General features: G+C 42.1%; 1 pseudogene; it reads right to left on the bottom strand.

Moving 5' to 3' along the window:
• Positions 1-664: 664 nt before the first annotated feature.
• Positions 665-10,583, bottom strand: LOC118797963 (annotated as a pseudogene).
• Between the last annotated feature and the right edge of the window lie 4,052 nt (positions 10,584-14,635).

The following is a 14,635-nucleotide window of genomic DNA, read 5'->3' on the forward strand; positions in this document are numbered from 1 at the left end:
GAGAGGAAGAAACTTCTTCACAGCTTCACCAAGAGACCAACAAACAACAACAAAACAACAGAACATTTCACTACACTGTTAAAACCAAAAGGTGCCTAACAGTTTTCTTTGTAGGGATGTCACTGTTGTTTCCTGAAAGAACTTTTCTTTATTTAAAGCAGCGGGTCTCCAATTGGTCCTCAGGGTCCCCAAGATGATCCATGTCCCAAAACAACATATATGAACAGAGCAAACGTGGACTGTATGAGTTGCCCTGATGGCTTGTTTGAGAACCACTGCTTTAGAGAACCATTTGTGTAAATGAGAAGTGTTAATGTTAAGAAACTTTATGAGGTTTAAAGAACCTCTTCAAGTTAATGTAAATGTTCTATACATATTGGGTTTTAAAGGTTTTTCCTCCTTTTTCAACTGTACTTCCAAGACAAGAACCATTCAGGGATCTTTATTTAGAGTTTATTTAGAGTTTATCATGCAACTAGAATTTATTAATAAAAGATTAAACCTCTTTAATAGAATATTAACAATTATTAAGTGCTACTAATCAGTAAGTGCTCTCTCTCTCTCTCGCTCTCCATTTCCTTCACTGGGTGGAGTCAGTCAGCATTTGTTGTTCACAGTCTGAAAGAAAAAAACAAAGTAAACTAAAACCAACCAGTATCTGAGTACAGATCATCAGAAGGACTGGAATGAACAGTCTGTGTGAGGGAAAGAGAGAATGAAGCAGAGGAGGAGAAATGAAGAAATGTGGACTTTGTAGGAATTCTTTATAAATCTGAACGTCTGACTGAACTGAGTTTCTGAAGAGACACTTACTGTGAGTGTGTTGTACACATCATCAGAGGACCTGGACACGGGGTCAAGAGCTGTGTACGTGTCGTCCTTAGCATTAGGGTCAACGTTCTGGAGAGAGGAGAGTTAGAGGGTTAGATTTATTTCAACAGACAATGGTCTGTATATAAGGTTCTACTTGAAGTACTGCACTGTTAAACAATGAAACAGTGAATCTCAGATCAGATGTCAGTAAACACGATGTGTTGGAGTCAAGTTTACTGACATGTTGTCATCAATAAATTGATTAAATTGTAAATCATTTTTGGTACATTAAATATCACTGCTTGCCTTCATACTTTTGATCTGTGTTGTTCATGAAGTGTTTGTGTGTGGAGGTGCTGAGACTGAATCACAGACTGTGCTGTAGAGCCCAAACTGCAGAGCTCAGAATCAGCACCTTAGACAGCACTCTTACTCCACACCTGTGCTTCTCTACAGACACGTCTTAGATCAGTACTGCCATCTACAGGTGGAGATCTGTAATGACTCCAGCTGCTGGAGCTCCTCTACACTGCAGAGTGTAGTGTTTACTCTGTAATAACCCACTAAATCAACTCAACAGGTAAGAAACAACCTTCAGGAGTTTAATCAGATGAGTTACAGCAGCACAAACACTAAACTGTGCAGTTCAGCTTCACTCCAATAGCTTTAACAGCTCACCTGGTGCTCATCTTCCTCCATCGTTCTCTTCTTCTTCTTCTTGTTCCTGCTTTCAGAAAAGAGTTAATGTGTTATCAGCTCAATTTATGACTGATTATTACATTGTACTGCTCTGACTTGTGCTGCTACAATAATAATGCGCCAAAGTTAGAGACCACCCTTAATTTATTTCATTTCTAATCAAAATGATTATTAAGTTGTTCATTTTTCAGGAGATATTCCTGAGTAGATTAAATGCAAGGTAATCCACTTACATAAGGAATGAGGAAGGATATAAGGAAAAAAGGAGATTCCCCAACTGGAGAAATAATGATAAAATATAGAGAACAGTGAACTCATAACAACTGTCCAAGAACTGGTAGACCACCAAAAACGGACCCCATCAGATAAACAGTACTTAAAGCTCAAGCTCCACTCTTGATACAGATCTGATAACATCCACAGAAGTTTTTGTCCATCCTTCCACTGTGAGAAGACGACTCAACACTATGAGTCTGAAAGGATGTGTAGCTGTCAAGAAGCCCTCAATGAGAAAAGGAAACAGACACATCAAACAAAGAAGCTGCTTTGTTCTCAGAATAATGGACTGACCATTCCAGAATTCAGATCTCAGTGTTATTGAACATGTTTTGATTATTCGGACCATAAATAGCAGAAAATGCGAGAACAATTTCTAGGATTGAATTTGGAGGTATAGAAAAATATATCAAAGGTTTCTTTGAGGAACTGAAATTCTCCTGTATAGTATGAAAGAATAGTACTCAATTTCTGTTAAATATTGTTTTTCAGTATTTGTTTTTCCTAACGAAAATGAAGGGTGTTCTCTAACTTTCGCTCTGTACTGTCAGTACTATTTTCAGTATTCTTTATTTTTGCTATATCAAAGAAGATGGAAAGAATTGATGCAGGTGTATCAAAACAGCAGAAGTTAACACAAGTGCTCATTCTTACATCAGGAAAACAACAGCAACGAAGATCGCAACCCCACAGAGTCCGACTCCAACCACCACATACAGAATAATGGAGTGTTCTGCTGATGCACAGAAAACCAGAGCAGGTGTTTATTCATTATTTCATTGTGTAATACACATTATACATTATATCAATGTCATTATTAAAATACCTTTTGAATTGACAGGCACAGCAGCTGACTTTATAGATCCATGTTCATTCTGAGCCAAACAGTAGTACCATCCACTGCTTTTGGAGTCAAAGATGAAGCTGTAACTGTGTCCAGATCCTACAGGTGAGCTTCCACCTTCTTTAAACCAAGTGTAGTTCTGCACAGTTGCATCACTGTTGCAGGTCAGAGTCACTGAACTGCCCTCCAGTGTTTCACCAGAGAAGGTGATGGAAACTGAGATGCTCTTTGGAGGACCTAAAATCAGAATATCAGTACTCAGTGATCTAATCAGGACATTATTTAGTATTTAGTTATGGGAGCTACTGCAAAATATACAGTGAATATCTAGAAGAAATAAACACAAACTTACACAAAACATTCAGAGTCAGAGCTTCAGAGAGTTTCTCTCCATGTTCATTACTGGATCTGCACTTGTATTCTCCACTGTCCACAGAGCTGATCTTGTTCACTGTGTAAGTCTCTCCTTTTGCTACTAATGATGTTCCTTTAAACCAGTTATATTCCACAGGTGGGTTTGCATCACTGCTGCAGATCAGAGTCACTGAACTGCCCTCCAGTATTTTACCAGAGGGACTGATGGACACTGAGACGCTCTTTGGGCCATCTAGAGATAGAATGAGACATTACACTTTATGCAACTGCTTTTGTGCTTGAAGTAACATATTGTTGTATCCCGCTAATAGGTCACACGACCATGGACGTGCCCAGGTTCACAAGAGGTGCTGCAGGTGTGGTAGAAAAACATTTTATTGTAAATAAGTTGTTGTTTTGATAGCTTATAACATGCAGCAAGTTTGTTTGTGGTAAAGACTTCCTCACAAAATGTTACTAATACTTTGCCTGATCTTTTTGATCTAAAATTTGTAAAATCTATTCATGGTGGAGAGGTACATGCAGAGTGTTATAAGACAAAATAGTGTAATAATTTTTCAGATGCACACATACTAGGGGGCAGTGAGCACACTTTCCAGGGCGGTGGGTAGTCTTACTGCTGAGGAGAGAGGCAGTGCAGTCCCTGACCAAGGACTCAATTTCCCTGTCAATGCCAGGCCACCACTTGACATTGTTGCACCATTGTTTGAGCCTGACTATACCCAATGCCATAAAACATACAGACAGAGAACCACTTGGGACCTTGTCCAAGACAGGTGGCATTCCAGCAGGACAGGTCATCCCTGATGTAAGGAGACAGTTTGTCAGGCATCTGTTCAGGCCAGCCCTATATGATGTATATGCAAAGCAGAGAGGAAGAGGTTGGCTGCCAAAGCATCTTGGAGCTCCTGTAGAGGTGTTTGAAAGGGCTGAATGAAGTCATGTTCCACCTGGTCTGGGGTCCGTGCAGTAGATGAGCTGGGAATTGAGTGCAATAAGCGATCTGCCACCACGTTGCTGCTGCCCAGTGTGAACCGAAGGCGGTAGTTATACTGCTTCAGGCAGTCAGCCCAGCGAGGAAGACGAGGTGGTTTGTGGCCAGTGCTTGACATGGCCAGTGCTTGACATGGCCAGAGTGGTGAGTGCCTGGTGTTCTGTCAGTAGGGTAAACTCACGTCTGTATAAGTACGTGTGCCAACGTTCACTTACCCAGAGACATGCCAGGGAGGTGAAAGCGATTGACCTTTCCACATCCCTCTAGAAAAGGCATCACACATAATGATGGTGGGGCTGGCTGGGTCAAAGTGGGCCAGGATTTGTAGTGAGGTGAGCTGAGCTTTCAAGAGGTGCCCTATGTCCAAGCAGGCTGGTGTACAGAGCTAGAGTTTGTCTTGTTTCACAAGCTTGCACGCATCTTGCTTGAATACTGCGGCAGGAAATGGAGGTAATATGCTGTCATACCCAGGAAAGAAGTGACCTGGGCAGGTGTGGGCTCAAGGGCCCGACTAATGGCCTCTGGGTTTGAATGGAGGGGCTGGATGCCCTCTGTTCAGAGTCAAAAACCCAACAAACTCGAAGGCTGGAGCATTGAAATGCACTTCTCACTGTTGTGAAGCATGTAGTAGTGTCATGCAAGCCAGCTGAGATGCTCATCATGACCCATCGCTGTGGCCCCATGAACCACAGTGTCATTACGGTAGATAGCCACACCCAGAATCCCTGTGAGAATGAGGTCATGAACTTCTGAAAACAGCTGGGAGCTGAGATCAGGCCAAAAGCCATGTGCTTGTATCTGAAGACCAACCTGTGAGTGATAAAAGCAGTAATATTGCAGCTATCAGAGTGTAGTGGCACCTGGAGGCTACCCTTGCAGAGATCCAACTTGACCCAAAAAGTTGGTCTGTGAGCTCCTCTGTCTCTGGGAGGGGGGCACTGATCTGTGATAATAGCCTTGTTTGCCATGTTTAAATCCACACAAATGCGCAGCCCTCCTGATTTCTACCATCACCAAGATGGAGATTCAGGGTTATACATCCATCTGCTTGGTTATGTCAGCTGCCAACATATTCTGTAACTCCGCTGAGATGGTATCTTGTAGTGCCAGTGGAGAGTGGCGGAGGAGCTGTATGACTGGTGTCACCATAGGATCCACCAAGGGCTGGTGGGTGAAAGCAATGAGGCAACCCAAACCGCTGAACAGTGTGGGCCATTGTTGTTGCCAGGGGTTGGCAACTGGGTGAATCTCTGAGCCTGTGGTGTCTAGTAGGGTAAAACCCAAACTAATGAAATAGTCAAGGCTGAGGAGTTGGGCCTGTGACGTGTCACGTGGAATGTTAACTTGGTACTATCATGTCGCCATATGTCACCGGCAACTGAAGTGAGCCCACAATGTCAACCTCTGAATTTGTATTGCCACACAAGATAGTGGAGGGTGGTTCCAGTGACTTGCAAGAGAAAAAAAAAAACATTTGTAAGTGGCCAGACTTAGTTATGACACTGTGGCTCCCATGTCTAGGAGGAGGGACAGAGGGATGTCATCAATTGTCAATGAGCATGTTTTGAATGGCGATTGCCCTGTGTTGACATTGTGGACAATGGTGGTCAGTGGCTATGAGACTCTAGCAGGGGCATACTGACATTTAAGTTAACTTAACTGAAATGATTCAAATTTCCACAATTAGTGCATGTATTCCCCTGCGCAGGGCAGGTCTCAGCTGTTATGTACCATAACTCTCTCAACCACCATGCACGCACTGCTGTTGGGCATGGTGGTGGGGGGAGGGGCAGCACACTTTCCAAACTGGCTGCTAGGAAGTAGGTTGACGAGGAACACCAGTGAACCCATGGCACCGGTGGCTCACCCGGCACTGGCAGGAAGGGAAAGGGTGGAGGCAGAAAACTTTTAGCCATCTTTTCGCCAATGTTGTTTGTAAACACAGAGACCACAAAACAGAGCTTAACTTGGAACTCACTCCGTTTATTCTCTATCACAACAACAAGAACCCAGTTCGCATGTGCAACAGTGACATGACGCAAGTGTATGTGGGATGTGTTAGTAAGTGTATGTGGAGTGTGTCAGACATGACATCATAAATAAAAAGAAAGTCTTTCTTTAGAGTCAAATTTAAGCAAATAAAACAGATGTAAATTATTATGATTTTTGTGATTAAATTCAGCACATGGAGATCAAAACAGGAGAGAGGAGATTTTTAGGGCATGTACACAAAAGCTTCAGCTAAAAGCACTTCATGATCTCAGATGTGTCAGAGCATGGAAAACACAAAAATGTGCAGCATTTTCACAATGGGGATCAGGAACCCCAGTTTTATAGAGTGTGTAAGCTGCCTGCATAAACATATCAAAATACTATATCACCATTTGGGATACATGTTTCAAGAAACAGTTTAGCATTAACCCGATACTTTTTTTGTTTTCTGAGACTGATCAAATGAATCTCTACTTACATCTGACATTAAGAGTGACCTCAGAAGAGTAAAGGATCTGCTCCTGTACTGCGCAGTGATACCTGCCTGCATCCTCCTGCTGACCGACTGCAGGTGGAGTTGGTCAGTACTGGAGGATAAACGATGTCCATTTCTGTACCAGGTGAATGTTGTTCTGACTGTCAGATGGCAGGAGGTTTTACACGTGAGAGTGACATTATCTCCCTCTATCACTCTCTCAGGAACCTCCACCTGGAGATCTGAGATCAAAGAAAACAAACTTACTGTGGAGACTCACACTAGCTGAGTGATTGTGTTTTGTAGGGGTGGGAATCTCTAGATACCTCACGATTCGATTCAGTTATGATTCAGAGAGCTACGATGCGATTATAAAATGATTATCGATGCTTCCTGATGCATCTTTTTTTTTTTTTTCTGTACAAAAGGTACAACTTAGTACTTTTAAAGCAAAGTATTTGTAATGATCCATGAGTTTACGTCCAATATCTTTTATTATTAAAACAAATGTAATGAGAGATGTAGCAAGTGAACTAGAAGGCTCTCATTCACTGTTTTTGTTTGGAGCACATGATACACTGCTGCCACTCATCTGCGATAGAATGCGCTGTTACGGCACGTTACAGCTGTTCTACCTGTTTTCTTCAGTGATTTTATAACTTCGGTTCTGGTTTCGTTGTAGAGAGTGGGGGAGTTGGGGGGTCGCTGTGTCAGCAAAATATCTTCAAGTTGGGACGAGTGCAACATAGCATGAAAGCCCTGGTTCTCAATGACTGAGAACCGGCGTGCAGACTGCAGGTCACATAGCAGTGCAGTCTTACCAGGCTAGTAGCGAACGAAAAGGCAGACGAACATTTGGAGACGAATGGACTTATTTATTCACATTTATAAGCAACACAGTTGGTGTCCTGGTACGTTAAACCTGCAACAAGAGACTGTCAAACACTAAAAAGGTGTGAAGATGAAGTCAGCTTCTACATCAAATTGTCCAGTTCCACCTTAAATGGTGCCACATCTACATTCGGCGCCTCAGGCAGAATTTAAGGTGGAACGGGAACATTCGATAAAGAAGCTAGAGAATAAGAAGACTTCAGCCTCGCAAAACAGTAGAATGTTGAGAGACATTTTACAAGAAACTATTCAACTTTTGAGGAATAGTTTTCTGGCGGAGATGGGAGGAAAGCGGCTATAGCTAAAGTTTAAAGCAGAGCAAAATAAGTCTGCATTTTCGTTTGTATTGTTCCGCCTATACTAGGACATTCGCATATAATGAGATATATTAGATATTAAATGTTCAGGCTCCCATAGTGCCCAGAGGTCACCAACTTCCTGCAAAGTCAATCGTGACAGACCTCCAAACTTCATGTGGCCTTCAGATTAGCTCAAGAACAGCGTAGAGAGCTTCATAGAATGGGTTTCCATGGCCGAGCAGCTGCATCCAAGCCGTACATCACCAAGCGCAATGTAAAGCGCCGAATGCAGTGGTGTAAAGCTCCGCCACTGGACTCTAGAGCAGTGGAGACGTGTTCTCTGGACTGACGAATCACGCTTCTCCGTCTGGCAATCTGATGGACGAGTTTTGGTGGTTGCCAGGAGAACAGTACTTGTCTGACTGCATTGTGCCAAGTGTAAAGTTTGGTGGAGGGGGGATTATGTTGTGGGGTTGTTTTTCAGGAGTTGGGCTCGGCCCCTTAGTTCCAGTGAAAGGAACTCTTAATGCTTCAGCAGACCAAGAGATTTTGGACAAGTTTATGCTCCCAACTTTGTGGGAACAGTTTGGGGAGTTTGGCCCCTTCCTGTTCCAACATGACTGTGCACCAGTGCACAATGCAAGGTCCATAAAGACATGGATGAGCGAGTTTGGTGTGGAGGAACTTGACTGGCCTACACAACTTGAGTCCTGACCTCAACTCAGAACACCTTTGGGATGAATTAGAGCGGAGACTGTGAGCCAGGCCTTCTCGTCCAACATCAGTGTCTGACCTCACAAATGCGCTTCTGGAACAATGGTCAAAAATTCCCATAAACACACTCCTAAACCTTGTGGAAAGCCTTCCCAGAAGAGTTGAAGCTTTTATAGCTGCAAAGGGTGGGACGACATCATATTAAACCCTTTGGATTAAGAATGGGAAGTCACTCAAGTTCATATGCGTGTGAAGGCAGACGAGCAAATACTTTTGGCAATATAGTGTATATGATTCACTACTCTGTCCCTCTTTTACTTTAAACCAAGATGAGTCAACACACTAGCATTTATATACCAAGAATTTTAAACAATTTCAACAGAGTTCCTCAAATTGCTGCATCACTTAATGTGGAGCAAGAAGCTGACCAAAAGGAGCTGACTTTGGCCTCTTCAAAGCAGAAAAAATTGTCAGAGCAGTGGCCTCTCCTTTCCAGGCTTAGCTTTAGCTACTGTACATATGCATCTAGCTAACAATGACATGGCTAACAATGAGTTATAGAAATCCACATGAGCTGGTTATAATTTGTAAAAAATAAAAACATTGCAAACATATACATTAGCTAATGAACTCATTGTCGGTTGCTATTGTGAAATTTTAACATTGCACTCATTCATGTAGGTTTAGTGTCCTCAACCTGGCAACCTGCTTTGAGTCTGGGGAGGAGGGGGCGGGGCAGACAACTGTCTCCAATATTTTAAATTTGGACTGCAGTACCCATTTATACTATTGCTCCTTTAAAACTAGTTCCCCAGTTCTAAGCAGTGCGTTTCTCAGTTGTGCTATGAAGGACTGATGTGATTATATTACAGAACTGCTTTTAGAATCCTGAACACAAGTGAATGAAGTACAGTGTCTTATTTCTGCTGATGGATCTTACCTGTTACAGTAAGCTGAATTCCTCTGTCTTGATGCCATCCTTTAAATCTATTCTCTTTATATCCGCAGTAGTATGCACTTTGGTCTTTTTCAGTCACATTCCTCAGTCTGAGAGTACTTTGTTGTTGATCTCCATGGTACTCAACCCTGTCTCTGTACTCTGGATCATTTAACAGATCTTCATCTGTAGTAAGAATTTTGCTCCAGAAAAAATTCGGTGCTGAGACACCCACTGGATATCTGTACATGCACTCCATGGTCACTGTAGACCCCTTTAGAGCACAGATGTATTTGGGGTAGTAGTGCACTCCCCTCCTAAACTGGCCAACAGCTCCTGCAACACAAAATACAGAAATGTGTAAATTATTACTGTTTGGGTCTCAGTCAGTAAAAATGCTGCATAAAGTCTCCACTTCAGCTCATTTCTAAGACTGTTCATTTCAGCTGGGTTTGAATGAGCAGCTGTAATAAGCTGAGCTCATTTGGAGATAAAAGCACAAAGTAAGACGCTACACCCACAAACACAGCACAACTGACTACAGTGCTGTTTACATTTTGGTGTGAAGTAACAGCTCAGACTCACCAGAGATGAAGAGCAGAAACAGCAGAGAAACAGTCAGAGACATTCTGAGTGAGATCAGCAGTTCAGCCTGTACAACAACATATAGTTTATCTACAGTTATAAATGCTGTTTCAAATTTTATCAGTTCTTTTAATCAAACTTTTTTAATCAAAAAGTTTCTCCTGCTTTGCTAGTACAGAAAAACAGCTGTGGGTTCATACATGCAGTTTCTTCCCTGTACATTAGAAGCCTTTTTTTTGTATTGAGCAAGTTTTACAGACCTCATTTAGTGCTATTCCTTATTTTTTTTGAAACGCTCTTTAATACCAAACTACCAAAAAGTAAATATTAGTCAACTTCTCTATTAAATAACTTTAAATTCTTCAGGAAATGAAAAAGCACTATGAATATTTTCCTACCGTCATTAAACAGCATTCATCTCCTGAAGTCAAAGAACAAACAAGGAGAACAGACGTTCCGTCAGTTTAAACAGTCGCCTGAATGAGGTTAAAGTGTTCATGTCTTCTCACACTCTGACAGCTGTCCTTCCTGTTTTCACTGAACCAGTCGTTCATTTGTCAAACGTACATTAGATACACTTTATTAAAAAGTGAATATCATAAAAATCTTGAAAGAACTGCTCCATATTAAAGGCTTTCAATGAGGCAAATCTGAGATGATGATGATATTGTCCGCTTTAAATCAGTGACTTTTCACCTTGTTTTCTGTAGACAGAGTGCATGACGTCAACTGACCAGCAGCTTCATTTCTTCACACTAGAACTTCCTTTTTTCTAAACATGCCCAGCACATCTCACGACTGTCACAATGAGACCAGACTGCTCAGTTTATGAGAGCTAAATGTTAAAACGACACTACAGCACACACAGCATTATGGGTTAGAGGTTGACTAACTTTGACTGAGGAAGACGAAGATGGAAGTGGAGTTTTCCTTCTAGAGAGCAGCTTTAATATTGATGATAATAAACTCTTTTGCTTGTGAAGAACTTTCAGGAGCAGATTTACTAACCTTTTGCACTGTCACTACCATTGCTTGTTTTGGCATAAAAACGTGGTTGTCACTTTTCTGAAATCTCATCAAAAGAGAAATTAAATTCATATTGTTCAGTGATGAGACGAGAAAGAAATAATACTGCAGTGACTTTGAATATATACACTACACTGCCAAAAGTATTCGCTTGAGTGACATCCCATTGTTAATCCATAGTGTTTAATATGATGTCGGCCCACCCTTTGCAGCTATAACAGCTTCAACTCTTCTGGGAAGGCTTTCCACAAGGTTTAGGAGTGTTTATGGGAATTTTTGACCATTGTCCAGAAGCGCATTTGTGAGGTCAGACATCGATGTTGGATGAGAAGGCCTGGCTCGCAGTCTCCGCTCTAATTCATCCCAAAGGTGTTCTGTTGGGTTGAGGTCAGGACTCTGTGCAGGCCAGTCAAGTTCTTCCACACCAAACTCACTCATCCATGTCTTTATGGACCTTGCTTTGTGCACTGGTGCGCAGTCATGTTGGAACAGGAAGGGGCCAAACTCCCCAAACTGTTCCCACAAAGTTGGGAGCGTGAAATTGTTCAAAATCTATTGGTCTGCTGAAGCATTAAGAATTCCTTTCACTGGAACTTAGGGGCCGAGCCCAACTCCTGAAAAACAACCCCACACCATAATCCCCCTCCACCAAACTTTACACTTGGCATAATGCAGTCAGACAAGTACCGTTCTCCTGGCAACCGCCAAACCCAGACTCGTCCATCGAATTTCCAGATGGAGAAGCGTGATATTTGTCACTCCAGAAAACACGTCTCCACTGCTCTAGAGTCCAGTGGCGGCGCTTTACACCACTGCATTCAGCGCTTTGCATTGCGCTTGGTGATGTAAGGCTTGGATGCAGCTGCTCAGCCATGGAAACCCATTCCATGAAGCTCTCTACGCTGTTCTTGAGCTAATCTGAAGGCCACATGAAGTTTGGAGGTCCGTCACGATTGACTCTGCAGAAAGTTGGCGACCTCTGCGCACTATGCACCTCAGCATCCACTGACCCCGCTCTGTCATTTTACGTGGCCCACCACTTTGTGGCTGAGTTGCTGTCGTTCCCAATCACTTCCACTTTGTTATAAAACCACTGACAGTTGACTGGGGAATATTTATTAGGGAGGAAATTTCACGACTGGACTTGTTGCACAGGTGGCATCCGATCACGGTACCACGCTGGAATTCACTGAGCTCCTGAGAGCGCCCCATTCTTTCACAAATGTTTGTAGAAGCAGTCTGCATGCCTAGGTGCTTGGTTTTATACACATGTGGCCATGGAAGTGTTTGGAACACCTGAAGTGAATATTTTTGGCAATATAGTGTATGTTATTGCTGCAGATTGAGAGCTGTAAGCTATGCTGTGTTCACTGTGCTATTATAATACTTTTCACTATGACTCAAAGACACTCAATCCCCCTATTGCTCTGCCAACCAGCATCTTTAGCTCATTACGTTCAAGTAAATCACTGTGAGGTTCTTCATTTGGCTTTAGGTCCTGTTGTGGTGTTTACTGTGAAGGAAAAGTAAAGATTGTATGCTATTTACACATAGAAACAACAGAAATCACTAGTGTAATCTGTAGTCCTGGCATGTAAGGGAGTCAGATTCTGTCAGGACGTTCGAATTTGGCACAGCACTTGTTCTTTAGCACCTGTAATAAGATGAAAGAGGTGAAGCCTCTCTTTGCCACCTGTAAGAAGATGAAAGGGGCGGAGCTGCTCTGTCACCTGTAAGAAGATGAAAGGGGCGGAGCCGCTCTTTAGCGCCTGTAATAAGATGAAAGGGGCGGGGCTGCTCTGTCACCTGTAAGAAGATGAAAGGGGCGGAGCCGCTTTTTAGCGCCTGTAATAAGATAAAAGGGGCGGAGCCGCTCCTTATCACTTGTACTAAGATTAAAGGGGTGGAGCCATAATAAGATGAGAGGGGTGATGTGTATATGTACAGTTTAACTCTCTGGGTTCTAAGGACATTTGTTGATTTTTCATATCTTCCTAAAATTAACTTTAAAGCCACTTGCATGTAACATGATATCCATAAGTTTCAGATCAAAATGCTCCATTATGTTCGTTGCTACTTTCCAAAACCGCTGCAGCAACTTCAGTAACTGTAAACTCTTTGAACACCATTTCACATTTGTCTCCAATGTCGACTGAATTTAGAATGCAGGGTTTACAATATGATGGTTCGGTCCATAGTGATTTCCTGAGTGTCCATTGGTCAGTTTCGTTCCAAATGTGTGAATCCACCAGTTACACACGGTGAGAAGCAGATTACATGTATCTCAACCACCTTTCATAGCCTCATAACCCCAGATGTGTGTCACAATCTCATGATCAGACGGAATCGGTAGACATCTCTACAGATTCAGGAAATGTATGAACTGTATTTCTGAGCTGTATTATCACAAAGATAGAGAAACATATATAGACACATCAAACTCGACATGTGTTTGCAGACCCCAGAGGGTTAACCCCTACGCATTCCTAGGGCATCCTGTAACTACATGGAAAACAATCCAAACATTTTTGTTAAGTTATAGGAGGGAGGGAAGGACCTCTGGTGCACAGGTGCCCATCCAGAAGGTGAACTAGTCGGCATTGAGCACCAAACACATGGACCTGAACATTCCTCATGCCTAAGCTCCATAAAAGATGCGGCTGTCTTCTGGTTCTCCAGTTCTAAACTCAATCAGGACTTCTCATCAGACGATGGGATAACATATAAAAACTTCTGGATCTCAAAGGTGCACTGGATCTTTTTCCTGCAATTCTCGGGAAACCAATGAAAGATTGATGCCACTGGCCAGTACTGCAGTCTCCACTCAAGCACCATCGGGAACATAACTATAAAGCTATTCTCTGCTTTTCCCTCCAATGTCTCGAGATACTGTTCAGTGATTATTCTGTCCTGTTGGACCGGCGCTCCACTTGTTATTGTTATTAATCATAATAGCATCAAATGTTTCAATTAATAGCAATAATTTACCCACAATAGTTAATCCTATTACAATTTGTAATGGGTTGCTTTTATTTAGAGTAACAATGTCTGAACCATCCAAAAAAAGACAATAAATAATGACAATAATAATAAAAAAAAAAACCCCATACATTTACTCCTCACAGATCAGGAGCGGATCATGTACCTCCAGCGACGATGACCTTTCCGACAATCACTTTGTAAAAGATTGTGTTGAAAAGAATTGTGTAACATCTGAGTTTCCCAGTGTGGCATGTGGTTTACAACTACTGCTGATATTGCTGCAATCAGCATGTTTCCCTTTTTTTCACAACACCGGACTCTCTCTCTCTCTCTCTCTCACTCTCTCTCTCTTTCTAGTTCTAGTTAATCTGTATTCTACATATCCTATTACGAGTCTGTATCTTTGAAACAGCACATCGAACGATAAATAAATATGTAAAAATATACATAAAATTACTGAACAGGAATGGCTTAGAGAAGCAATGGCATATGCAACCATGAATTTAAATACCCTTCTTTCTCCATCTAATTGACTGTAATCCATTCTAATTGACTGTAAAATCCCAAAGCTAGTGGAGAAACCCGTGAAGCTCCTACACAAAGCATACTTTTCTATTCCAAACCTGCCTTAAATAAACACCCACTGAAACACTGAGATGTGTTGTCACAGAATAGGGTCTTACGAGGTAAAAAGGGGAAGAAAAATGTCAAACGTTTGCAACATCATAGTATA

Source organism: Colossoma macropomum, unplaced genomic scaffold, assembly GCF_904425465.1.
Source record: "Colossoma macropomum unplaced genomic scaffold, Colossoma_macropomum, whole genome shotgun sequence".
In the NCBI taxonomy this organism is placed as follows: Eukaryota; Metazoa; Chordata; class Actinopteri; order Characiformes; family Serrasalmidae; genus Colossoma; species Colossoma macropomum.